Source organism: Ursus arctos, unplaced genomic scaffold (assembly GCF_023065955.2).
Source record: "Ursus arctos isolate Adak ecotype North America unplaced genomic scaffold, UrsArc2.0 scaffold_8, whole genome shotgun sequence".
Taxonomy (NCBI): Eukaryota; Metazoa; Chordata; class Mammalia; order Carnivora; family Ursidae; genus Ursus; species Ursus arctos.
The window spans coordinates 33,640,519-33,668,066 of record NW_026623100.1 but is presented as its reverse complement, the minus strand read 5'-3'; the positions used below and the strand labels follow the sequence as shown (position 1 = coordinate 33,668,066).

At 38.8% G+C, this 27,548-nt stretch overlaps 1 long non-coding RNA gene across 1 annotated transcript; it reads right to left on the bottom strand.

The window, feature by feature from the left end:
• Positions 1-1,800: 1,800 nt before the first annotated feature.
• On the bottom strand, positions 1,801-27,534 carry LOC125283149 (uncharacterized). The gene is made up of 3 exons (XR_007190755.2): positions 27,142-27,534; positions 26,860-27,026; positions 1,801-5,768 (listed from the first exon to the last, which is right to left on the bottom strand). It is a non-coding gene; the product is annotated as an uncharacterized LOC125283149 (long non-coding RNA).
• Positions 27,535-27,548: the final 14 nt, after the last annotated feature.

The window sequence follows — 27,548 nt, the reverse complement described above, 5'->3', positions numbered from 1 at the left end:
CTGACCTCTCCAAAGACAGCACACTTTGGGCATGGGTAAGCACATTGTGGTGATAACCCATAGCACATGACTGGGCTCATAGCAAAGACTGGCTTATTGGTTAAATGGTTGAAAGGAACACTGCGTCATTTAGGAATTCAGCTGCATGTAACAAAGACTCAGAATATAGGGGTTTATTCTCTCATATAATGGAAGTCAAGATGTGGGGAGTCTAAGGTTGTGCGGTAGTTCTCCATGATTCAGCCTCCTTTATTTCTTCTCTACAATCCCTAGTGGATAGTTTCCATCCTCAAGATCACTTCTAATGACCTTGGCTACTAGAATGTTAGCCATAAAACCACTACATATGTTGGAAGAAGGCATAAAGGCAGAAGGGCAGAAAGTGGCATAACTTTTAGTGAGCAATGCTGCACGATGTTCCAAATAACATTGCCACTCACAGTTCAGGGACCAGAGATAGTTATGTGGTCATACTTCTTTGAAAGTGAGGCTATGAAGCGTAGTCTTTGGGTAGGCATACTACCACTCTGAAATAAAACAGAGAATCCCTACTCAGGAATTAGGGTAAATGGACATTGATTTCGCATTAGTAGTTTGTCACAAAACACCATTACATTAGCATGAGGGAGACAAATTGGCAACATCCATCAAAATGTTAAATATTCATAGTCTTTGAACTAAAACACTAAGTTTTAGAAATCCTTTCTATATATTTACTCTCACATATGTACACACACAAATATGTATATAAGTTCTTATTATAGCATAGCACTATTTATAATATCACAAAATTGGAAACAAACTAAATGTCCATCAAGAGTCAAATTGTCCAAGAAGCTATTATATGCACCACGGGATACTATGCAGCTATGAAAGAAGAATGAGGTGACTAGAAGTACTGAGATGGATAGGAGGCATTACTAAATTAAAAAGCAAGTTGCAGAATATTATACATATTATAATAAGTATAGTATCTCATTAGTAGAGCTTTATTACATATCCCTGGAGATGTATCAAAATCTTTGTGGACAGATGAAGGAGACTGTGCAATTTGAAAGAGCGGCCAGAAACTCTAAAAGAGAGAATCATAGTTAATGACTGCAATAAACCCCTGAGAAAAAATAAATGAGTGGAGTCCATGGTCAGTGAAAGTGCTACCAATCTGGTTTTCAGAAGAGTTCTGCTTGTACCAAATTTGCCCCCAAATATTGGGTGGGCCAATCAGATGTGCCTTTGCGGCACATCTTGATGAAACTGGGGTGGTTCCTGGCAGGATGGTGAACAAGATACCCTGAGGTAATACTCTACTACAATGGCATTGCATCCAGGTGATGACATGATTTTTAATACATTGAGCTCTCACCAGAAACAGAGGGAACTTTCCAATGATAATAAAACAAAAGAACAACATACAAACATGCAAAGTAAGCTAAAACCAGGATCGAGAAAGGAGAGAAAACTGCAAATTTGGAAGATAAACGCCAATTCCAGCCACAAATGCAGGGATTGGAAGCTAAATTCAGCCTGCTGCTGGAGATCATTCCTTCATTAAGAAGGTTAAAGCCATCTTCTGTTGGTGGTATACACGACTCCAAGAATAAGTCAATGCAAAACCATTTTGGAGGAGAGTGTCATTAATTCAGGTTTTCAGGATTCCCACAGATTATGTAGAACCAAATAAAAGATCACAATAAAAAATTAAGAAAAATACACAAGGAAAGAAGCCATAATGATTATATCACTTAGGACTAAATTTACACATGGCAAAAACAAAAAAACAAAAAACCCATCAAATAATGGTGGCTTAAACATGCATTTATTTGTTTTCATGTAAAACAAACCAAGAAGTAGGTATCCAGGGCAGGTTTATCACAAATTCATCAGGGACCTGTTTTCTTATGGTTCATGAATCCTCCGAGATCTTGGTTATGATCATTGTTCTTGTGATCCCAGATGGCTGCTGGAGCTCCAGATATCCACATTCCAGACCATTTTGGAAGGAAGGACAAGAAGAGTATGACTATTCTCTTTAGAAACATATTCTGGATGTTGCACATAGCACCTCCACTTATAACTTACTGGCAAAATTTTAATTCCAATGACCACATTGGATATCAAAACAAGAAAACAATAACAAAAAACTAGGGAGTTTTAACCAGCTGATGATAAGCCTGCCTAAAAATTAGTATTTTCATTCCTAGGAAGGGATGGGAGAATGGATACTTATTGGCAACCAGCAGTCTCTAACAATGAGTGTGTGGTAGTCTGAATAATGGACCCCCAAAATATGCCATTCCAATCCCTATGAACATCACCTTGCATGAAAAAAGGGACTTTGCAGCTGTGATTAAGGATACTGAGATGGGGAAATTATCCTGGATAATCCAAGTGGACCTTAGATACAATCACAAGTATCCTTATAAGAGGAAAGAGGAAGGAGATCTGACTACAGAAGTAGGGCATGTCATGATGGAAGCAAGAGGCTGGAGTGATGCAAGGAAGGGGTCCCAAGCCAAGGAATGAGGGTGGCCTCAAGAAGCCGGAAAAGGGAATGAGGAAGGAAATAAATTCTGCCCTACAGCATCTGGAAAAAGCAGCCCTTCCAACATGTTGGCTTCAACTAAGTAATTTTGGACTTCTGGCTTCCAGAACTGTCACAGAATGAACTTGTGTTGCTTTAAATCACCAATTTTGCGATAATTTGTTATAGCAGTTATCGGAAACTAATCAAGAGTGAGAGTCAGAAGAAACAAAAAACTGATACAGTGCTCCTCCAAGAATTCAGATATTGTAATGATCAGATATTGAAAACTTTAAAGAAAGTTTAAAGATAATTTAAAGATAAAAAAATTCACTTAAAAAATGTGTGTAGAAGAGACTATCAACAATGACCTAGAAATCAGAAATGGAATCCATTTCAGAAATGAAAAATTATAATCTTGATATGGATAACAAATAGGTGGGTTAGACAGCAGATTAGAAATGGCTGAGAAAAGAATTGACAAACTATAGAAAAGAGCTGAGGAAATTATCTGTAATACTGCACAGAGACATTGGGAGATGAGAAGGATGACATATAAGTTAAACAGTATGGAAAACAGAAGGAGTAAGAGAAGAGAGACAATGTTTGAAGTGATGAAATATAATCAAAGCCATGAATCCACAGCTACAGAAAGACCAACATATATCAAACAGAATTAAAAAAACTACACCTAGACACATTTTTGTATGATTCCACAAAATACCAAAGATCTTAAAAATAGCCAGAGAAAAAGGATCACCTACAAAGGAAAAGCAAATGGGGTGACAGTAGACTTCTCAATAACAACAAGGGAAAACAGACAAGAATATCTTTCAGCTCATTAACATAATATCCAAATAAGATTGAATTCCAGGAAAGGTATTTTTTTAAGAACAAGGGCTAAATAAAGGTATCTTCAGAGTAGCAAAGAATGAGAGAATTTACAATCAATGGCTCTTAACTAAAAAAACTTCTAAAGGATATCATTCAGGGGCACCTGAGTGGCTCAGTCGTTAAGCGTCTGCCTTCGGCTCAGGTTATGACCCCAGGCTCCTGGGATCAAGTCCCGCATTGGGCTCCCTGCACAGCAGGAAGCCTGCTTCTCCCTCTCCCTCTCCCCCTGCTGGTGTTCTCTCTCTCGCTGTGTCTCTCTCTGTCCAATAAATAAATAAAATCTTTAAAAAAATAAATAAAGGATATCATTTAGGAAGAAGAAAAATTATCCCAGTAGGAAGGTCAGAAATATAAGGAGGAATGATGAACAAAAATACCTGGTAAACACGAAGGCTAAACTGGTGTAAATGTGAACAAGCATTATCTGGATATGATTAAGAATAATAATATAATACAAATATAATATAATAATATTCAAATACAAGTTGACATCAAATGAGACCATTTTACACACCTACTATCTTAGCGAACACTAAGAAGCCTGATAATACCTCATGTTGGTGAGAATGTGGAACAAGGACTTCCACACACAGTTGAAGAGTATAAATTGGTGCAAACACTTTGGAAAATAATTTGACCCTGTAATACCCTAGAGAAATTCTCGCACATATGGATTTGATGACGAGTTCAAAAATGTTCATAATAGCATTGTCTGCAACAGAAGAAACTGGGGACAACCCAAATGCCCCCCAATGGGAGAATGTATAAATAAATTGCGGTATATTTATACCAATGGAGCCCAGTAGTGAAAATGTTGACAGCACAGTCAACTGACACAATAGGGATGAATTTCAGAAACATAATGTTGAATTAAAAAAAAAAAGTAAGTTCAGCTCTGACCCTACTTTTTAAAAGCTCAAAAACCACACTAAAACTATAGCTTTAAGGATATTTACCTATGTGGTAAAGGCTATTTTACACACCTAGAGAGTGATAAACACATAATGGTGTTTTCTGCGGGGGTGAGGTTGAAGATGGGATGAGTAGAAGCAAACAGGTCACTTCAAAGACATTGGTAGTGATGGAGCTTTAAAGTTGCATGGTGGCCTGTGTTATTATTACACATTATAACATATATGCCTTATTTATATGTTTTATGCATCAAGTAGTACATAATAAAATAAAAAAAATTAGTGAGGGTCAGGTTCAAAGCCAGATTGCCTGGATCTCAGGCTGTTACTAAACCGATTGTACGACTTTAGGTAAATCCCCTAGTCCCTTAAATTGCAGGATTCTCACCCTTAAAATGAGGACAATAATAGTTCCCATCTCATAGAGTTGTTATGAGGCTTATATAAGATAATACTTGTAGAGCACTTATTAAATGCTCAGTAAATATAAGGAGCAATTACTGTTATTACTCTTATTTCAGGATTCACCCTCCCTTTAGGTCACTGTGTGCAGGCAAGCTCTGCCCGTGATAATCCACTCATTTTCACATCTCCTCTTTTCTGCCCAAATCCTTACCCCCTCCTCTCCACTCCCACATACAAACGTGACCATGGGCAGCATCCAGGGCTTGTCTGACAGAGCATTTAAAAGCACATATATGGAAGCCAAGAAGGGAATCCTAAGCATAAAGGGACAGAGTATTCTTTGTGTTAAGGCCCAGCAGATGTGGCTTTTGCTTTAGAATGTGTTTGGATGGTCCTGTTTGGCCCTTTATACGACTCTGAATGACTAATGTCTTAGCGATGCATCTGTAGGGTTGCAACCAGGACATTCAACTCTGACTAAACAAAACAAAAGACATCCCCTTAGGGAGATTTGGATGCTGAAGGTCTGAATGGGTTGGGGGAAAATGCTTCCAGAACAGGGATTCCTGAGGAATAATGAATGCATAGTTGGTTAGCGCAGTCTGACAAACAGTGCTAGAATCCTGGCAGCAAAAGTCTTGAGCTAAAAGGCTGTTTCATTGTGCCTCAGGGACTGGAGAAAAATAAGTACGGTCACCCTTTCCCTTGATTTTCTTCTTTTTTTAGCTCTAGTATAGCACAGGCTGCTTGCATCTGGCTCAGGAACTAGGCATTTTGCAACATGTTTTGGAGTGCTTTCCTTTGTGTTCTCCGGAATTGCAGCTGGTTTCGTTGGCTGGAAACAGAGATGGAAAGAGAAGATCATATCTAGCTGCCTTCACTCTCCTCCAAACCCCTAACTCTCAGTAAACACAATTCATGGCGTGATGCCTTATGTGGTTCTTCTGTTTGTGCCTGCCAGCTCCCAATTCCTTCTCAGACTTTTGTCTTCCCTGGCTGTTGCCACTGTATCATGGAATGAGTTGATGTGTGTTCCCCTAAAAGACATGTTGAAGTCTGTTATTAGTATGGGTTCTCTAGAGAAACAGAACCAATAAGAAATAATAGAGATATATAGAAAGAGATTTATTATGAGGGACTGGCTCACATTATTATAGAGAATGAGCAGTCCTGTGATCTGCAGTTGGCAAGCTGGAGGCCCATGAAAGCCCGTGGTATAGTTCCAGTCCCAACATGAAGGCCTGAGAGGAGTGTCAGTGTCAGTGGACAGGAGATGGATGTATCAGTTCCAGCAGAGAGAGTAAATCTGCCCAGCATGGAGCCCAACACAGGGCTTGAACTCAGAGATCAAGACCTGAGCTGAGATCAGATGCTTAGCTGACTGAGCCACCCAGGTGCCCCATCATTCCCAATTTTTGAACACATTGCATTTCATGTGGTCTCAAACCACATCTTTTGAAAAATGTATTTATTTCCATGCCACTATGGTCCAGTCTACAGGCAGAAAGAACCACACTCTACAGGAGTGAAGCTACTCCACAACTACAGCCATTGTAACATGGATGGGGGAGGGCCCCAGTGGGGATACTTCCGACAAGGTAAGTGTTGTTCACTGTGCTGCAAACAGAATTAAGGGCCTCTCAATTACTCTTTCTGCAGGAGGAGATTTCATCAATGTCCTATCCAGATTTCATTTCTCCTTTCATTTCATTTCTTTGTCCAGATAATTGGTGGTTATACACTGCTCCTCTTGCTTTTTTATTCCAACTTGCTTTACCTATTTTTTCCTTCTTCCCACTGACAAACGTAGCCTTTATCATACAGATGTAATATACTGTTCTGAAAAAAATCCCCAGGCTGGATGCTGGGTTAGTAACAAAAGAGTTCTAGCTCAGCCTTCTCTTCCCACCAGCTCCCCATTCCCCACCATCATGCTCCTTTCAAAGAAAAGTATTATTGCAGTTGGAAATCACAGATTTTACATCAATTAGTTATTAAAATTGTGTCTCTTAAACCTTAAGAGTAGCTTAAGGGTAGCTGTAATATCAATTCAAGACTATCTATGATTTATTTCATACCTGCGAAGTGTCAGACCACGCAGGTCATCAACATGAATTATCTTATTAGACCCTCACACCTGACCTACAAAGCAGACAATTGTGTTCAGTTGTTTGGGAACTTTTGTTCTAAATTATTTTGTTCTTAATCTAACTTAAAAAGCAATAATTTAATTTTAGTTTTGTATAGATAATATACGTACAAAATCTAAAGGCGATGGAAATATGGCCAGTCCAAAATGAGATGTAGTATAAGTGTAAACTACATACTGGATCTTGAAGGCTCAATATGAAATTAAAGAATGGAATATGTACCATTAGTAAGTTTTTATACTGATTGCATGTTGAAATGATAATATTTTGGATATATTGGGCTAAATAAAATTGATGATTAAAATTAAAATCACCTTTTTTAATGTGTCTACCAGAAAAATTTAAATTACATATGTGGCTTGCATTGTACTTCTATTATACAGAGTAGTGCTGAAATATTCAGGAAGAGGAAACTACTCCTTTGAAGACTCAAAGGGAAGACTTAAAGAAAGTGGAGGCAAAGGTGCATGACATGTGATATAGAGCAAGCTCTCCATAAATCACAGGGAGGTATGAGTTGATTTTCTCTATGTAACATTTAGTTCTTGGTAAGGATAAGGAAGTTGACTTGAGATTATGGCTTGTCTTCTACCTTCAGTCAGGTATTCTGCTTTCATACCCATGACACTTCCTATTCAGCTCTACCATAACCCTTCAGCTAGTGCCCCACCTCGCCCCCAATCTGGGCATTGCCTGCCTCCTGCAAAGACTCACACTCCTCAGTCACAATTTTTTTATTTAGGACTCTTTCATTTTGTTCCCAGAGCCCTTTTCCTTTTATGAAAATCTGGCCCACTGACTCTGAGCTTATGTTTTAGAAAACAAGCATGCCTGAGTATCTTTCAGGGTAAGGAAATCTAAGCCTTCCATACATAAATGTTTAGTTTATTTACAATGAGCCTAAAGCTGAAATCAATATAGATGGTGTCTTGGACAGAATTCCTTAGAAGCAGAGCTTGACACGGGGACTTGGGTACACATGACTTATTGAAGGAATACTCTTCAGAAAATAGATAGATAGATAGATAGATAGATAGATAGATAGATAGATAGATAGATAGACAGATGGATAGAAGGCAGGGAGGCAAGATAGGAAAGCAGGATAGGGAAAGGGAAAGAGCTGAGCATGGACTTCACCTAGGTGAAATCTAGCCTTAGCCTTTTCCATAGTGGGTAGACTAGAGCTCTGCTGTCCAATAGAAGCTACTACAATGTTGGGAATGTTCTATGTAATTGGCATTGTCCAGTATAGTTACCACTAGCTACATATGACCATCGAGTATATGAAATATGGCTAGCATAACTGACAAACTTATTTTTAAATTTAATTTAAATTTGAAGAGTTACACATGGTTAATGTCTACCATGTCAGACAATGTAGTTCTGTAGTATAAGCTCAAGACAGAGCAGGGAGGAGGGGGCTGGCCCCTTGTGCCCTCATTGACTGTGGGCTGCCCCAGCCTTGGTGGGAGGATGAATGGGGCATAATTTCCTAGCCAAGGCTGTTAGCAGTGGACATTCACACAGCTGAGGGGTAGATGTACTGGCCAAGTAAAGGGGGTGAGGCACACCCCAACGCCCGCTATAGGTTAGTTCTCAACTGGATCATCCTGATACCTTATTTTCATTGCCCCTCATGGATTCTCCAAGAACTAAATTGTAGCCAGGGATAACCTGACGCCAACAACTGGCCATGTGCTTCATGCAGCAGAACTAAACTTCCTCATCCCCAGAGCTTTTGGTTCCTCTCCACCCCATTCTCAAATCTTCCCTGGCAATTCTACTGTTTTGCTCGTCTCAGGAGGAGGGTTATATGATGTTTTGCATAAGTATGCAGAAGGAATTTTTCTGTGGGCTTCTGATTATTAGCTTTTTCAGCTATAGAGAGGAAATCTATTTGACTTTACAATATCTACTAACCCAACAGCTTTAAAAAAGAAGAAAAAACAAAAACAACTTTGCCCTTTTCCACACTGAAGTGTCATAAAGCTGAAGTTATAAATGAGGAAACCTGAGTTCATGTTTTATTTATACCTATTACACTTGATTTATGGTGTTGGAAAACATATTCAGCTTAATTTATGCAGGAATTAACTTTGGTAGAGATTAATTTTGGATCTATGGCCCTTTCCTAAAGTATATCATCTCTTTTCATAATCTTGGCTTGCAGACGGAGATGGTAGGGAGTCAAAAAAAAAAAAAAAAAAAGAAAGAAAGAAAGAAAAAGAAAAACACAACCATAAACAAAACTAAAAAACTTCCAAAGGGAACTACTTTAGGTCTTTAAAATGAGAACAAGATGTTTTAGAATCGGGATACCTTTACAGTTCACTGATAGAGCCAGAATTTAGAATTTCTATAATGGTTCTTCCCGCTGAGTTCAGCCATTCAACAGAAGGTTTTAGAAGAAAATAAAAATAGGACCTTGGCACATATTAATACTTAATATTAAGAAATTAAGAACTCTGAAATATTTAATCAGTATTACACTTATGTTATCTCTGTTATAACTTTACAGGCCACCAGGCAAGTGTGTGTGTGTGTGTGTGTGTGTGTGTGTGTGTGTGCGTGTGGAGAGGAAAGGGATGGGAAGGAGGGGAAATTACTCTGTCAAAAAAATCCAAGAGAGGTGCCTGGCTGGCTCAGTTGGTAGAGCACATGCCTCTTGATCTCAGGGTCGTGAGTTTAAGCCCCAAGTTGGGTGTAGAGCTTATTAAAAAAAAAAACAAACTTAAAAAAATCAAAGGGAAGCATAACATATAGCTTTCAGCCTCTTGACAGTTAAGGGAAAAAGGGAACAATAGATGTCACGCCTAATACAAGAAAGTTTATTAGTTTGCCAAGAGGAACTAATTTTCTTTTTGTTTCAGAATGTTGTCTATTTAAAAAAAGAAAGCTGTCTTATTAAAAAAAAAAGAAAAACAACAACCAAAAACCAAAAAACCAACCAAATAAATAACATAGTAGATTATGTCTTTTTTTCTTTTCTTTTCTTTTCTTTTCTTAGACCCCAAACATCTTTATTACTTATACCTGGCCCATTTCACTCACTGACACTACCCTGGCTGATACCTGTGATTATGACCCCTGGGCCTGAGGATGCCATTCGGAGCTGGTCATACCTGCCTCTTCCTGTTAAGCCTCAGGCCAGTCAGTGCCACCAGGTGAATAGAGGAGGGGACAGAGTGAGTTGTCCCCCACCCTTCCCAAGGCAGATGACACCCTCTCTCCACAGCTGTATGGTTTCCACAACTCTCTTTTCCTGAGCGCCTGGCACTATCGTCACCCCAGCAGCCAGCTGGCACCCAGAACTCCGGGCCACCTCTGGTGATGGGACAGGGGTGCCAAAGGAGGGTGTCTGGGGAGAGGGCACCGAAAAGGCCTCCCTCATTGATGGGGTCTTGTCTGTTAATTTGTACCTGAAAAAAGGCAGGGGCATTCTACCTGGTTATGTGTTTTACTGGACAAAAGCAGAGAGTATGTAATATTAAGTCATCGTTCTATAGATTATCTGACCAAGTGAGTGATTCTGGTTTGCTTCTAGACTGTGTCGCTGGCAGTTGCATGGTTTAGTTCTGAAAGGGAGGACAAATCTCTCTCCTTCACCAGCACTCCACAAAAAGCAATGCAGGAAGCTTAGTCAAGTGCGCAAATCTCTACTATGAACTTTTCTGCCACATATGGGGGAATTACTGGCCCTTGAAAGCTATCACAAACAGATAAAAAACAAGTTTATAACATGATTTGACACGGAGTTTTGACGGGCCCCACTCAGAAATGTGGAAAGTGCAGCTTTAAAAGCACCATTTCAGGAGATTAAGATTTGAAATTGTGTGGCTTTATCTTGCCGTTTTCTTTCCACAGGCTTTTTCTTAGGCCTTGCTGTGGAGTTCTTTTTTTTCTTCCTTTCTTTCCCTAGTGTACATATGAAGGTTTGTAACGCTTCACGCTTAAAGACTTGAAGAAAACTGAGTAAATTTAATATGACCGACTTCATAGTCACTGGCTCCACGTGCATTTGCTTGCTGTGAAGAGAAAAGCATGTGAGGAAAATATATTGCCACTGAAGGAACGGATCTGTCTCAAGTATAATTGCTCATTTTTATCCATCCCTTGTGTCTTACCAGAGTAGGTTACTAAAGAAGCTAGCCCTGCAGCATGAAGCCCTCTCAGCCATAGCTCTTCAGGATGCGCCGCATCTCTAGGCCTCCTCACTCCCCATCCCAGGCACACCAGCAATAGCTCAGCGAACATCAATTCCCTGGGTCCCTTCTCAATTCCCTGACATTCCATGAGCATCTTACAAGGCTTGAGTCCCTGAGCTCTTGGCAGTTGAAACAAAACGTACAAGAAATCCACTGAGCTCTGCAATCAGTGTGCTAAACCCCTCCACAGCAAGAGGCCAAACCCTTCCGTTTCCAGTCACATGAATGCTGGAGCCGCTGGGCTCAAATCCCTGGGTATTTAATGGTCTTGGAGTAGTTGAGACCTTCTATGTCCAGAAGGGAAGAGCAGATTTAATCCTTAGCCCAGAGCCACTTCTATTTCCTGAGAAGAAATGAGGAAGCAATCATTCACATCAGACTTTCTAGAGCAATCCTGTTCTGAGCTTTCTAAGTTTGTGGGCTATAAAAGCTCTTCTGTCCTTATTAGAGCACATGCTCTACCTGCAGCTGGGGCTTGGGGTGGAGAGATTGGGGAAAACATAGCTCTAGGAGCTAGCAGTAATTGAGATTGGAGAACTGCTCATATCGTTTCTGGGGAGTCCACTGCAACTATTAGGGCGATGTGTTATGAGGAAGAGCTGTGGACCAGGACTGCCGTTGAAACTGCATTATCTGTTTAGCACATGCTCAGTCTTGTCAATTCAACAGAAATTGGGGCTCTGACAGGTGTGGAGAAGAAAGAAGAATGGCAGGGCGTGGAGCTGGAAGCACTACGAAGGCCTGAAACCTCTGGCAGCATCGAATAGGTTGTGATGTACAGGCAGAGGCTTTCCAGATGGCCCTGGGGACCTGGGGTAGAGGTTAAGAGGGAAAGGGAGACTCAACATAAAGAAGGTCTGGGACAAACTCTGTCTATTCCATTGTTTTGCTTAAGCCAACCTTAATCCCTGGAGTTGAACTTCTGCATAGTGAACTAAAAATCTCACCAGGAATAAATAATCACCTAAGGTATTGATCCCAATGATGTGACACATTGCCAGGGTCTTTGGTCAGGTCTGGTGTGTTTTTGACAATATGGCCCCAGTCTGTCTTTCTCAGTTCATCTTTTTCTACCTTCCCATCAATCCCTTGCTCTTATCCTTCCCGGCTCTTCCCCATTCCCAGGCAGACCCTGCAGTTACACAGCTGTGCTGAGAGTATTCTCACTGTCTGGCAGAAGTCTTCTCTCTACTCTATAAAGAAGTTCATTATCTGTTCTTCATGTTCCCTGTCAAGTTCCTTCTATAATGATTTTTCTAGCTCCCCAGACAAAATTAATCCCACCCTTTGAATTTCCATTTTTATGCTACTCCAGCCTATGTTGGACTAGGATGATTTCTTCATTGGTTCTGCTCTGCTAGATCATGTACATTTCAAGTAGAGGGGTGGGGGAGACCAAAGTTAAGTTTAGTTGCCTTGTCCTGCACTAAACTAAATGAAAAGTCTGAGATATACAAGTATTGCCTCAGTATTTAGTAGGTGTTTATAAAAGGAGAAAGAAAATAGGGGTAGAGAGGCTCTATCCCTGTTATCAATGTTACATGCTGGCATACACACATATTCATGTGTGTGTGTGTGTGTGTGTGTGTGTGTGTGTGTGTGTGTGTGTACGGACACACAAATATAAATATATGGAAGTACTTTCTACGTACCATACACCATTCTAGGCAATTTTACATGGATGTTTTTATTTAATCCTCATAAAGGGTCTGTTGTAAAGGTGAGGAAATAGAAATGATTAAGGATTTAAGTAATTTGCTCAAGGTCACATAGCTAGTAATAGGCATAAATTCAAATTCAGATAGTCTGACTCCAGAGCCCAATATTTAATCCGTTATTATTAGTTACCTCTCTTTGTCATACCTGTAATGGACAGCTCATTTTCTTGGTTGTCTGCCTCCCACTTGAAGTTGAGAAGTCCAGACCTTGTCCCAGCTTCCACTGCAGCTCGAATGTAGGCACTTGACCCAGGCTTGACTAAACAGATGCACCTACTATTGACTTTGAACTAGTTGCTGGTAACACAAAGAGGCAGAGACAGTGGAGAATCCAGAGGCAGGTGGTGGTAGCAGGTAGTGGTAGCAGGAGGAGCACCAGCCAAAGTCCAGTGTCTGTGGCTGCCTGGTAACCTGCAGCATCCGTTGTTTAGTGGTAGGGATGGTAGTAGTGGTTTCCTCGCTAGATGGGTTAGGTGGTGTGCTCTTGGCTGGGGTCCACTGCTGCCTTGCTCCCTTGTCTGATCTCCTTTTCTAGCCTGGTTCCAATCATGCTGGAAACTCCTTGAACTATTTAATAACTCAGCAATATATATATATATGTATATATATATATATATATATATTCCTCCCGCCTTCTTTATTTTCCTACTTAACTGGCCAGAGTCAGTTTCTGTTGCTTGTAGCCAAGACCCCTGGCTGGTATAATATCCAAACCCATTATCTTGAATATATGTTGACTGCCACATACACCATTCCTACCTGGGTGGGGGGGAACCCACATATGGATCCAGAATCTTATGAAAGTTCAACTGAGTGGAGGATGAAGGTGGTAGATGTGTGTCATCGGGAAGAATTTCTAGGTCATCTATCTGACGACCTACTTATGATTCATATTGCAGTTTGCATGATGAATATGAGACTTTTCAGTATGTTGCTACTAAACTAGAATCCAGAAGTGGATTTTTACCTTCCAAGTATAAATTGATTTCCAGGTCTAACTGTGAGCTTTAAACATTTTGTAATGAAGTTAGCTTTTGAATAATAATAAGAAGAAATGCTAAATATCTTTCCTGTTCATTATAGGAAAAATGGCTTCCCACAACGGTAGTAGTTACAAAACTAAGATCACAGAGGAAGTTGAACTGCTGAATATTTGATATAATCTAACTCATTAGAGTCTTAGTTTCTGAGATGGAAGAGGATATGATAGCTTACATAAAGATTATTGATAAATTCCAAAATGAAATTCACTTTGAAGAGAATGAAATGTGGTTGGGTGTAACTAACCTCTCTGGCCTAATTCAATGAAGGAGTTGGGTTTGCAGTTTGACAAAGGGGTTATAATTACAAGACATCTTGGAACTTCTGGAAGAAGCTACTGCTTCAGATGGCCCAGTGGTCTACTGAGATGTCAGATATTAGACAGGAATAAACCTTACAGAGGCCAGGGGTTTGACTGCGCTATGTCTAGACATACTAACATGATTATCATCACTCTAATCAGATTATAAAGTAAACACATATTCTACAAAGCAAAGAATCTCATGGGGTTATTTAGAAGATGATGAAAAGCTGCTTTCTATGTTTCTGAGGACACAACAGGAAGAAATGGGGTGGTTTGTAGCACATGAGACTTTGGGAAGATTAATGGTTCTTTTTTTTTTTTTTTAAAGATTTTATTTATTTATTTATTTATTTATTTATTTATTTATTTATTTATGTTTCTGAGGACACAACAGGAAGAAATGGGGTGGTTTGTAGCACATGAGACTTGGGAAGATTAATGGTTCTTTTTTTTTTTTTTTAAAGATTTTATTTATTTATTCGACAGAGATAGAGACAGCCAGCGAGAGAGGGAACACAAGCAGGGGGAGTGGGAGAGGAAGAAGCAGGCTCATAGCAGAAGAGCCTGATGTGGGGCTCGATCCCAGATCGCCGGGATCACGCCCTGAACCGAAGGCAGACGCTTAACCACTGTGCCACCCAGGCGCCCCAAGATTAATGGTTCTAAACCAGGATTAATTTGGAGACATTTTTGGTGGAAGGGAGGGGGAAGGTGTTACTGGCATCAAGTAGGTAGAAGCCAGGGATGCTGCTAAACATCCTATAATTTACAGGACAACCCCCACAACAAAGAATTATCTGGCCCCAAAATGTCTAATAGTGCCAAAGCCTGGGAAACCCTGAGTTAGATGTAAGGAAAAAATTTCTGATTCTGAAATTATATAAATAGTGGAATGGGTTTACAGGTCCAGGACTAGTATGAGGTGAGTGAAGTATTTGCTTTAGGGTGCAAAATTTAAGTGCCAAAAACCTCAGTTATCAAGATAAATTATATTTAAAAAATCAATGCAAAAACATCCATGATGAACAATATAACAAAATTTTAAATAAAGACAGGATTCAACAGAGAAGGCATTTGGGTAGGTGAAGTTGAAATATTATTTATCTTGATTACTAAGGCTTTGGAACCCCCTCCTTTGGCCCCCTTTAAGTTTGTGCCTGAAGGCAAATGCCTCATTTCGCTCATCCTAGTCCTAGCCTGTTGGATTACTAAGGGTATGCAATTGTTTTAGCTAAAGGGTGATTTTTTTAAAAAAAGATTTTATTTATTTATTTGACAGAGAGAGAGAGAGACAGGCAGCGAGAGAGGGAACACAAGCAGGGGGAGTGGAAGAGGAAGAAGCAGGCTCCCAGCAGAGGAGCCTGATGTGGGGCTCGATCCCAGGACCCTGGGATCAGGCCCTGAGCCGAAGGTAGACGCTTAACGACTGAGCCACCCAGGCACCCCTAGCTAAAGGGTGATTTGATTTGATTATTACTAAACTGGGGTTAGTCAGGTCTGGTAAAGGTAAATAAGAAGGTCTTTCCAGCTGTAGAATTTTAGATCTTAGTGACTACATTAAGTAAGGAAGGAATCGCTGTATTAAGCTTCATAGTATTTCCCTAACATGGGTTTTTAATTTCTCTGATTTATAGCCTGGCCTTGATTAGCCAAGATCACCTTCATTATGAATGGTAACATATGAATGGAATCCAAAAGAAATATGTGGCATTAATTGTGGTCTTAAGCAATATTCTTCTGTTGTAATTCACCCTTCCTGAAAAATAACCCTTGTATGATTTTTCCATTTTACTTAGCAAGTAAACTATTCTTGCTTCTTATCCTTCCTCTCCCCAATCCCAATTCACCTCAAAACCAGCTAAGTATTCTTTTCTGGGCTCCATTGATATTGACATTCTATATCATTTGTCCCTTTTGTCTCCCAAAATGCCTTCAAAAGATTTTTTTTTTTGGTGGGGGAGAAGATTTTAAATATTTCTCCTTCTAATTGGCTGGGAAAATTGTCTATATCTAATTACTAAGTTTATGTATGTGGGATATAGAGTACTTACAACATAATGCTGACCCCCTCCAGAAATGCCAGATGAAAGATTCAAAGATAATTTACTGTCCTGGGCAGGGCAAGGTAGACAGTTATAAAAAATTATAGTAATATTACTAATTAGGAGAAATGTGGTCTTGGATCCATATCAGAACAAACACTCTAACCATTATAGATTGCTTTCCATTAATTTCCCTGGTTTCCATCTATGCGTGGCTAGCCTGTTAGAGTACCTGCATTCAGCAAATGTACTTGTGCGTAAAGTAACTGGATATGGGACCTACCACTTCCCCACATCCTGTCACTTAATCTAACTGACATATGTACAGTTCCTTTTGATCTATGCTAACCATCTTTATCTCAATGCAGATCTCAGCTTCCTATCTGTTATTTTAAAAAACTGCTTTAATCAGAGGGTAGTGACAAGTTGGGTTGAATTATAGGGTTTGGGTTTAGGATTTTTTTTTTTTCATTCTGTTAAAAACAAAACAACATTAAACTTGGGCTTCTTCTTCTTAACCTCTTAGTCATTGCTATTGTGATGAACTATTTTGAGTTTATTTCTTGAAAAAAGAAAAAAAAGAAAGAAAGAAGAGAAAAAGGAACTAAGGACTAAGTGGTAGGTGGTTAGATGAAGAATGATTCTAATATTGTTTGAATTGCCAAAGCTAGACATATCCAAATGTTTTCTTCTCTTTTTTTTCCCTTTTGCATTCCTTTTCTTTTTCATTTTTGTTCAGAGGTGAACAGAAGTTCATGTGCGTCTGCTTTAATTGTCTAGGGTTTGGGACTCAGCTGCCAGAGATGTGGGAGTTCCAGAAAATCCACCAGGAGAGGGCAGTATGGAGCACTGAGTGGAATGGGTGTTGCCCTGGGGAAGAAGTCGCTTTATTATTACACATTTTGGCTAAGGACAGGTCATAGGATCTGAATTGTACGTGGCTAGGTTTTCCATTCACAAAATCGTGATGATATTGCTGTATACATGAATATTAAGTTTGTGGGCTACCTATTTATTATTCGGTTGCAGAAAGAAAAACCCCCTCAAAACAAACAAACAAACAAACAAACAAACAAACAAAACTATGACCCCTAGACAATTTTAGTTAGACTTTTGGAGAGAAAATCTAATGAGACAAATGGGGTGTTTGTTCTCTTTTCTAAACATAGAATACCTTTTCTGTAAACAAATGTTACTCCACCTATTTTATAATCATATCCTGGTCAATCGTCCAGTTAATTTTCTTCTCAAGATTATGTATTTTTTTTTTACAATAGACTTCCAAGTCCAAATAAAGAAAAGTTTTTTTTAAAAAAAGTATATTGAAATGTAGCATGATATTCAATTAAAGAGGTTATTTTTTTCAAAAAAGATTTTATTTATTCATTTGAGAGAGAGAAAGAGAGCATGAGCAGGGGGAGAGTCAGAGGGAGAAGCAGACTCCCACTGAACCGGGAGCCCAATGTGGGGCTCCATCCCAGGACCCAGAGATCATGACCTGAGCTGAAGGTTTTTAATTTTAATTTAAAGATTTTAATAGAAGATTCTGCTTACAGTCAGTGCTCAATAAAGGAGATGCCAAGAATAAGGCCCTTAAAGGTTATGTAAGTGCTTAATGTGAGCCAATACGTGAGATTCTGGTTCTTTGCTGTAGCTGGTGGGTTCTTTGTGTAGTTTATCAAGCTTTAAGGACTGACAACTTTGAGACAGGGAACTAGAAATACTGTGAGTGTGAGGAGTCATGGCTTTTTAATTATGTGTCTTAAACATATGTTTATTCTTGTTTCAAATTAGTGCTTTCGGTACTGATACTTCCAACATGGCCCCCTTCTAGAGGGGTGGAGAATATAGGGCAAAGTCAAGGAGTCTTTTCTACTGAGAATCTCCCCTCCTGCCCCTTGAAGAAGGATGAGGAAACTAAGTAGAGTGTGATGGTAGGGTTAAGACAGAGCGACTATCATACATGAGAGGTAAGGAAAAGTTTCAAATCCAAATACTTATTAAGTAGTGAACACAATTGCTTAAGGTCACAAGAACTTTCCACTATTCTTTTTTTTTTCCTCCTTAAAAAATGATATTTAAAAAAAGATTTTAGTTATTTATTTGAGAGACAGAGAGAGTACGTGATGGGGAAGGGCCGAGGGAATCTCAAGTGGAATCTCAAACAGACTCCACACCGAGCATGGAGCCTGACACTGGGCTCCATCCCGTGACCCCAAGATCATGACCCCAGTTGAAATCATGAGTTGGGTGCTCAACCAACTGAGCCACCCAGGTGCCTTTTAAAAATGATATTTTGATTTGATTATGTAGCTATTAATTTTAAAAAGAAGCTGATACTGGAAACATTAACTTGGAACTAGATTTTCTATTGCTTTATATTAAAAAAAAAGAATCATACAGTGACTCTCCTGTGTGAACTTCAGCCATGAGATCTGAAACAATGATGTTCTAGAGAGCAAAGAAAAATGAAAAGATCTTCACATAAATGTTGGCTTAAACAGTAGAGATGGGGTCCTTTGTGAAGAAATAAGACACTCAAGCATTTTTTCAAGTGTATCTGTTCTGTCCAAATCAGTTATGAGGTGAACTATGGAGTTCCTTTAAAAATTGCCCTGCTTCTCGGTTCTCTTGAGAATCAAGGCCACAGATTGCAGAGAAAGCTTTTCTAGATACTCCTCCCTGTGAGGGGCTGAGTGAGAGGAACCATGGAACATGTTTGGAAATAGAGCTTTAGAATTCCTTCAGCCTCAGAGGACTTGTTCAGGGAAAAATCTCCTAACAAAACAAATTATTAAACACCCACTATGGAATAAGATGAAACTCTCCTTTAAGGTATGTTTAATTGAGCCATTAACACATAGTGAAGAACAGCCCAAAGCACTTGCATTTCAACCTCCTGGCTCACTCACTGGGCATACTAGGCATGTCATAACAGCCTCATAAAACACAAGCAATTGTCTCTTATTTCGTAATTAACATCTTGTAAAGTTGACAATATGATTATGATTCAATCAGCCAGAAATGAATTGCCACTTCTATCTGCACATAACATAGTTTCCTCACGGGAACTAAAGGAATAGTGTAGATAGGAAAGGAGCTGCCCACCACGTGGAGACAAAGCAAAAACTGTATTATCAGGAGCTCCTTAAAACCTTTAAAGAAGAAAATAACAAAGTTAGGGGATCTTAGCTCTATGATTCCTTAATCAGCTTAATCAGCTTCCTCCTCCTTAGCATAAGACTGGCTGTGGATATAGCACAAAGGCAGAGTAGGAAGAATCTAGTGTCAGTTGCAATCTTACCTTCTTTTCATTGATTATCTCATTTAATCCTGCCAACCAACCATCAGGAAGCTATAACTACCATCTCCTTTTACAGTGAGGGAAATGAAGCACAGAGAGGGAAAGCAACCTGCAGAACTTCACAAAGTCGTTAAGGTCTCTGCTGGCATTACAACCTGGAATTCTGACTTTGTAGTTGTGCTTTGTACCACTATTACCACACCACCTTTTTCCTGCTAAACTTTTTTTTTTTTTAAAGTAAGTTTTATGCCCAGTGTGGGGCTTGAACTCGTGACCCCAAGATCAAGAGTTGCATGCCCTATGGACTGAGCCAGCCAAGTGCCTCTCTGCTAAACTCTTAAAACAATGTTTCTTAAGTTGGGGTCCAAAGACAAATTTTCAGGGACTCTGGAATTCTGTGAGAATTAGCATCTTTTGTGATCTTGCCTTTTGTGAGAATCTGAAAAAAATTAACATAAGCATGTTTGGGGAATCACATCATAATTGGGTATGGGCCTGTTTTGTAACTTCTTTTTGCCTTTGTAAACTCCTGCCTCCTGTGAAGCTACAGACTTGGGAAGAGAAGGACTTAGTCATTAAGGTCACATGCTTCTGACAGTCTTATGACATTATGCTCCATGGAAGGAAGAATATCTCTACAGTTTGTATCCCTTGTTTACACTGGGATATTCTCAATTGAGAATTGGCTCTTTTGTTTCCTTAATTTTTTATATATTTACAGTGTAGGAAAAGTGGAGACACAGGGTTCCCTGCCTTCCCAATATTAATTATCTGTATTCCTACAGTTATGAGGTTGAATAGATTACAAGGATTACTATAGGATGATAGGTGCTTTAAAAGAGAAAGATTTGTCTCAAGGACTAAGTGAGGTGCTTGGGAAAATAGGTACAGCCTTCACATACTTCTGCACAAATGAATCTCTTTGTGGTTATGTTGTTAAAGAAAAATGTTATGTCATGCAAACTAATAATTTTGAAATAAACTTTTCATTTTGTAATATGTTAGATTTATACTACAGTTGCAACTATAATAGAGTTCTGGTCTACTTCTTACCAGTTTCCCCTAATGTCAATTCTTTTTATTTTTTAAAATATTTTATTTACTTATTTGAGAGAGAGAGAGATCACATAGGCAGAGGGAGAGGGAGAAGCATACTCATCGCTGAGCAGAGAGCCCGATGTGGGGCTCGATTCCATGACCCTAAGATCATGACCTGAGCCAAAGGCAGATGCTTAACTGATTGAGCCACCCAGGTGCCCCTCCCCTAATGTCAATTCTTAACTTACATGTGTACATTTGTCAAAAATAAGAAATTGACACACATTACTTTTAACTAAACTCTAGATTTTATTCAGATTTCACCAATTTTTCTGTTTTTTCTGTTCCAATATCTAATTCAGGATAACACACAGCACTTAGCACCTAATAATTTTGTCAGAAATATTAAATTAAATTAAATTAATTAATTTTTAAGATTTATTTATTTATTTGGGAGGGAAAGACAGAGAGAGAGCTCAAGCAGTGGGGAGGCGCAGAGGGAGAGGAGAAGCAGACTCCCAACTGTGTGGAGCCTCCCACAGGGCTTGATCTCACAACCCTGAGTTCATGACTTGAGCTGAAACCAAGAGTTGGATGCCTAATGGACTGAGCCACTCAGGCGCCCCATCAGAAGTATTTTAGACAAAAATCTCAACCAATACTTGATTCTGTCTTTCTTCACTCTAACAATTAGTGTGTTGCAGTTATAACCAGAATTTTGTTAATATATAATAAAATAAATTTTTAATAATATTTTTTCTTCCAATTTTCACATTGGAGTACAAATCAAAATATTTCTTACGCAATTTACTATCAAATTTTACTTTAACTATGGAAATTTAACTTTAACTGGTATTTTCATCTTACTAACTGTATTTAGATAACTAGTTGGCTAGAGGGGCTTCTTTAAAATACATAAACCAGGTTATTAGGATCTGTGGATAAAAAGAATAAGTTTGATGTCTATATGATCAGAACTACGTACAATGTGCATATCCATTCTTTGAGTAAAAATTAATTAATACATTGATAAAACAAAAATAGTTTGGATGCATTACAGAACCTTCAGATGAATACCTGGACAATAATGCATTGTCAGATGGTAATTACTCTCTGCCTGTCTCTTGATACACAAATGTATACCTTCAAACAGATACGTAGCATTATCATAAAAAATAAAGTTTTCATTTATTTCAGCAGTATTATATTTCACCACTATCACCTTTATAATATTATGAAATAAACGCCACTGAATATGTAGCTTATCTACTGGGGGCAAGGCACCTTTACGGTTTTTCTTTACTTTTACATTTTTTGATTCAATAAATAACTTGTAATATCTAGGAGAATTAACACTTTTCAAGAAGCCAAACTCACTCCTCTTCCCCTTTATATATTTTACTGAACTGTGGCAGTTAGCTAGGTGCCACAAAATTGTGTGCTGTGTGGCATATAATTTTCTACATTTATTTCTTTGGTGTCTGAAGAATTTGGCTAAGTGGGCCCACCTCTGATCTTGACCTGGGCTCACTTATGTATCTGGGCATGGGCTTTGAGCCAGTTTGGCTGTGCTTATGGGATGACTGGACTCTGCTCCACGTGACCCTCACCTTCCTCCTGGGATAATGGGCTAGCTGGGTCTATCCTCATTGCGATGGCAAAAGCACAACAAACCAAGCCCAAATTTTCATGCTTCCTCTTGCATCATACCCACTTTTATTCCATTGGCCAAAACAAAGCAAATGGCCAAACTGGGGTGGGAAAATATACTCTACATTCTGACAGGAGGAATAGCAAAGTCACCTGGAAAAAGGCACAGACACAAAAACGGCTGAAAATGCATCGATCAACTACCTGTTTCTTTCAATGATTTAGCCTTCTCATAACAGGGGTCTATGTTATAATGTTGAAAACTCAGTACAGCCTGGCTTTGTAAGGGATATGTATAGAAACATTTTCAAAGCCTTAAATTGCAAAATATAGTACCTAACTTCTGTCATAAAGTTTAGGAAAAGCAATAAGTAGGTTGGAAATAATGATTTTACAGGTTTTATAGACTAGGTTCGGAGCACTTAACTGAATCACACATGCCCACACCATCGATGAGGACTGATTTCTGAGTCTTGGACCATCTAAGAACGCCCTTTCCCTTTACATCCTTGATCATCATTCCAGAAAACTCAGGTTATTCTTCACGTGGGAATGGCAGGAGGCACAGAGCTACATGCAATTCATACAATGGATTCATTCTGAGTGATATGTTTATTTTCATTATGCCTATAAACATTGATTTTTTTTGAAGGATGTTATTACGTGGCAAGGTTTCAGGGTATTTTTAAAGAGTATGACAGGAATCAATTTCTTAAATAAGCACTGAATTATCACAGTTATTTTTTCAAATGGTTAATTCTAGGGAGGTTTTAAAATCCTGTTTTTATTCTATTTTTTGATGTAAATAATTTAGGACAATAAAGCACAGTGAGGTGAAGATGAGTGTTACGGTCTGAATGTTTGTGTCTCCCCCAAATTCATATGCTAAAATCCTAATGCCCAATGTGATGGTACTAGAAGCTGGGGCCCTTGGGAGGTGGTTAGGTCATGAAGGAGGAGTCCTTATAATGGGATTAGTGCCCTTTTAAACAAGGTCTGAGAGTACTCCCTTCTGCCTTACCCAAGTGAGAATACAAGAATTGACAGTCTACAGCTCGAAGAGAGCCTTCACCCAACCTTACTGGCACCCTGATCTCAGACTTTCAGATTCCATAATTGTGGGAAGTAGCTGTCTACTGTTTATAAGGCACCCAGCCTGTGGCATTTTGTTATAGCAGTGTGAAAGGACGAGGACAATAAGGAAAGAAATATAACCTTTTTGTGTATTTACAATGACTTATGAGCTGACAACCTAGCTTAAATTTTTCTATCCCACCAGATGTTTCAAATGAATCAAGTACTCAACACCCAGAAAACAAAACAACAGGAACAACCAAAAAAAAAAAAAAAAAAAAAAAAAAAAAAAGAGGAAGAAAGGAAGGAAAGAAGGAAGGGAAAAAGCTCAAAGAAATAGAAGAGGAAGAAGAGGAAATGGCTTATTTCTTTAGGTTAATTAGACAAAAAGTACAGATAGTGTTGGCATCAGTTGCTCATTACCTAGAATCTCCTACTTGGTTTCAAGATAGAATATTCTTACCATCTGGGCATTCTTCCTCAGGGTGTCATGAAACACTAATGACCTCCCCTGAACTAAGCCTAATTTGCTCCTAAATTCTCATTGTCTGTAATTTTTCTATTTCTTACAGCTGGAGTCAAATCAGGTGGCGTTAGACTGCAGATTGTCTTCTGAACTAGCAAGTCAGGGCCCCAAATGGGGCTGGGCATACATGCAGGGATTTCCATCCCTCAGTACCTTATCTGAGCAAAACTTACTCTCCATCAGTCGGTCTCCTGAAAGATTGGAAGATGGAGTGGAGTGCAGGGAAGCTGAGTGGTAAAGCAGCCTCACTTGCTTATTTATTCTCAATATCCAGCGTGAGGAGTAGTGAGAGAGTGATTTAGCTACTTTTGGCTCAATGATTAAACGATGAGATTAATGAATGAGAACAAACTTCCAAATGCTGATGTGGACCAGTTCATAGTTGTTTTTTAATTCATGATATATGAAACAAAGAAACAAAGATAGAAACAAAGCTTGCTATTGGAATTGCTAACATTAGTCTGACCTGCACTTTACTTTTCAAAATTGAGGGAGGGGATGGGGGTAGCAATGGGCAATATTCTGCACAGTAATATTTCGTACACATAGACCATAACCTGTGGTGATTATTTCATCCCAGGTCCTTAAAGGTTACAAACAAGACAGGAGTCTTGTAAACAAATCACCCATAAAGCTAAAGGGCTGAATTTCAGAGAAGGCTCTTCCTTTCTGGTCTCCCATCCATCATGCTTTTTTCCACTCCCTCTCTCCTCTTTTCCTCTTTCTTTTCTTTTTTCTTTCTCTCCCCCCTTCCTTCTTCTTTTTCTTTTGTATTTTAAATTTATAGACAAGTTGCAAAAATAATACAATGAACTCTCTCATATAATTCACCTAGATTCACCAATTATAAACCAAACACTTGGGGTGCCTGAGTTGCTCAGTCAGATAAGCTTCTGACTCTTGGTTTTGGCTCAGGTCACGACCTCATGGATCTTGAGATCAAGCCCTATGTTGGGGTCCGGGCTCAGTGGGGAGTCTGCTTGAAGATTCTCTCCCTCTAACCCCTCCCCCACTCCCTCTAATAAATGGATAAATCTTAAAAAAAAAACCACCTAGCCACATCTGATATCTCTCTTCACATATAATTACTATAATTATTATTAATATTTTTTCAGAATTTTTTGAGAGTAAATTGCAGACAACATGGCCCTTTACCCCTAACCTAAATATTTTAGCATGCATCTCCTCGGAGCAAGAACATTCTCTAACATAATCACAGTGCAATTATCAAATACAAAAAACTTAACATAGATTTAATACTATTATTCAATATAAAATCTATATTTAATTTCACCAACTGCCCCGATAATATTCTTTGTAGTATTTTTTTTTTCCTCATTGATTCGGGATCTGATCCAGGATCACACATTGCCTTTTGCTGTTGTGTCTCTCTAGTTTCTCAATCTAGGACAGTTTTTTTTTTTTTAATCTTTAACATTTTTTTTTTAAAAGATTTTATTTATTCGACAGAGATAGAGACAGCCAGCGAGAGAGGGAACACAAGCAGGGGGAGTGGGAGAGGAAGAAGCAGGCTCACAGTGGAGGAGCCTGATGTGGGGCTCGATCCCATAACGCCGGGATCATGCCCTGAGCCGAAGGCAGACACCCAACCGCTGTGCCATCCAGGCGCCCCTAATCTTTAACATTTTTAATCATTAACATAGAGCTATTTTTTTTTTTTTTTAAAGAATGTCTCTCACTTTGGGTGTGTTTGCTATTTCCTGATGGTCAGATTCAGATAATACCCTTTTGGCAGGAATAATACATTAAATGATTGTGTGGTCTTAGTGCATCGTAAAAAGAGACATGCAATGTCAGTTTTTAGCTATTGTAAAATTACCATTTTTACTTTTGTAATTCAAAAATAACCTATGATGAGGTGTTTTAAGGTGGCGCAAATGTCCTGTTCTCCATCAAACTTTCACCTAACAGTTTCAGCATCTACTGATGAATCTTACCTGAGTTTATTATTATTATGATGGCTGTAAAACGGTGATTTTCTTTTGTTATCATCCAGAAGAAAAAAAATTATAATATTTTACTCTGATATTAATTGGGAGTCTGGTTTTGCTATACATAATTTGAATACTAAGATCTAAGAAACTTCCTAAATTCAACATGAGAATTTTCTTTTTCTATCAACAATATAATTTTCTAATTTCCTTTTTTTAGTGATAATATTGTATAGTGATAATTCCAGTTACTAATAATTAATGTTTATTAAATGCTTACTCTGTGCTGGGCACTATGGAAAGCACTTATGGTGCCTCATTTGTCTCACAGTTATTATTAGCTCTATTTTCCCAATGAAAATACTAAGGATCAGGGAGATTAAATAACTTGCCTAGGGTCACATAGCTAGTTTGTCCTGAACAACTACTTTGCCATCATCCACCATCATTTGTACTGTGAAGTAATCAAATGGGAAGGAATTGATCTACTCTGGGAACGTGGTCAGTGCCTTTATCTTCCAGTTCCAAGGACAGCTATATTGTTAAATATTGAGTCTCTCATTGCAGCTAAGAGCTGGCGTATTCACTAGCACTGAGGTGAATTCAGCCTCCTAATGTGAAATAGAGTAACAGAAACTGTGATGTAGCATAAGGCAGTGATTTTCAAATGCTATCAGGAGGCATTCCCCCCTCCCCAGTGACCAGACGTTTTGAATAACTTTTCTTCTTCTCCTCTCTATTCCCCCAACTCCACCAGTTTTATTGAGATATAACCGACTTACAACACTGTATTAGTTTAAGGCATACAATATAATGATTTGATATATGTATATAAATCACATATAAAAAGTTACAAATGTAAAAATGATGCTTAATCCCCCTTGTCCTTAAAGAATATGGTCCAAGATCCAACACCCGCTCCCATGCCTGAAACTGCACGTAGTACTGAACCCTATATATACTGTTTTCTCCTATACATACATTCCTATGATAAAGTTTAATTTGTAAATTAGGCATGCTAAGAGATTAGACACTAATAATAAAATAAAACAATTATAACAATATATTGTAATAAAAGCTATGTGAATATGGTCTCTCAAAATACCTTATTGTACTGTACTTACCCTTCTTTTTGTGATGACGAGATGGCAAAATGCCTGTGTGATGAGAAAAAGTGACACGAATGGTGCAGGCATGGTCACATGGTGTTAGGTGACTATTGACCTTCTAATGATTCATCAGAGGAAGGATTGAAGGATTGCGATTCCGGATTGAGGTTGACCTCAGGTAACTGAAACCAAGGAAAGTGAAACCATGGTAAGAGAGGACTACTGTACTACATTTCCAATGAACAGTTTCCCTCTCATATTCTGATTGTATTTATTAAAATATAATTTTATGTTTACCGAAACTAATAATGAAAGATCTGGACTTGTATTTTGCCTTTTTTCCATTTTTCAAGAAATTCATTTTTGCTGTGTTTTACAAAAATATCTTTGAGTGATGAATTGTAAAACTAAAGAACTTGTGCTTTCACCACAAATAACTGGGGAGTCCACTCTAGACGGTTAATTTTGAGGCGGACATTGGGGGTGTAGTAAGAACCAGGAACCAGTTTAAGCAAGAATAAAAACCTGAACAAAGCTTTAGTAACTTTTTTTTTCTGATTAAGTATGCCCGACGGGTACTCTGGTGGGGATCCGCAGAATACAAATCTAATGAAAGGTACGCTTCTCGCCTCAACTTCCTCCGCAGGTCTGGCCTGAGGCATTTGAGAGTAGAGGTCCTCGGAAAAGGAGACAGGGGGCGGGGC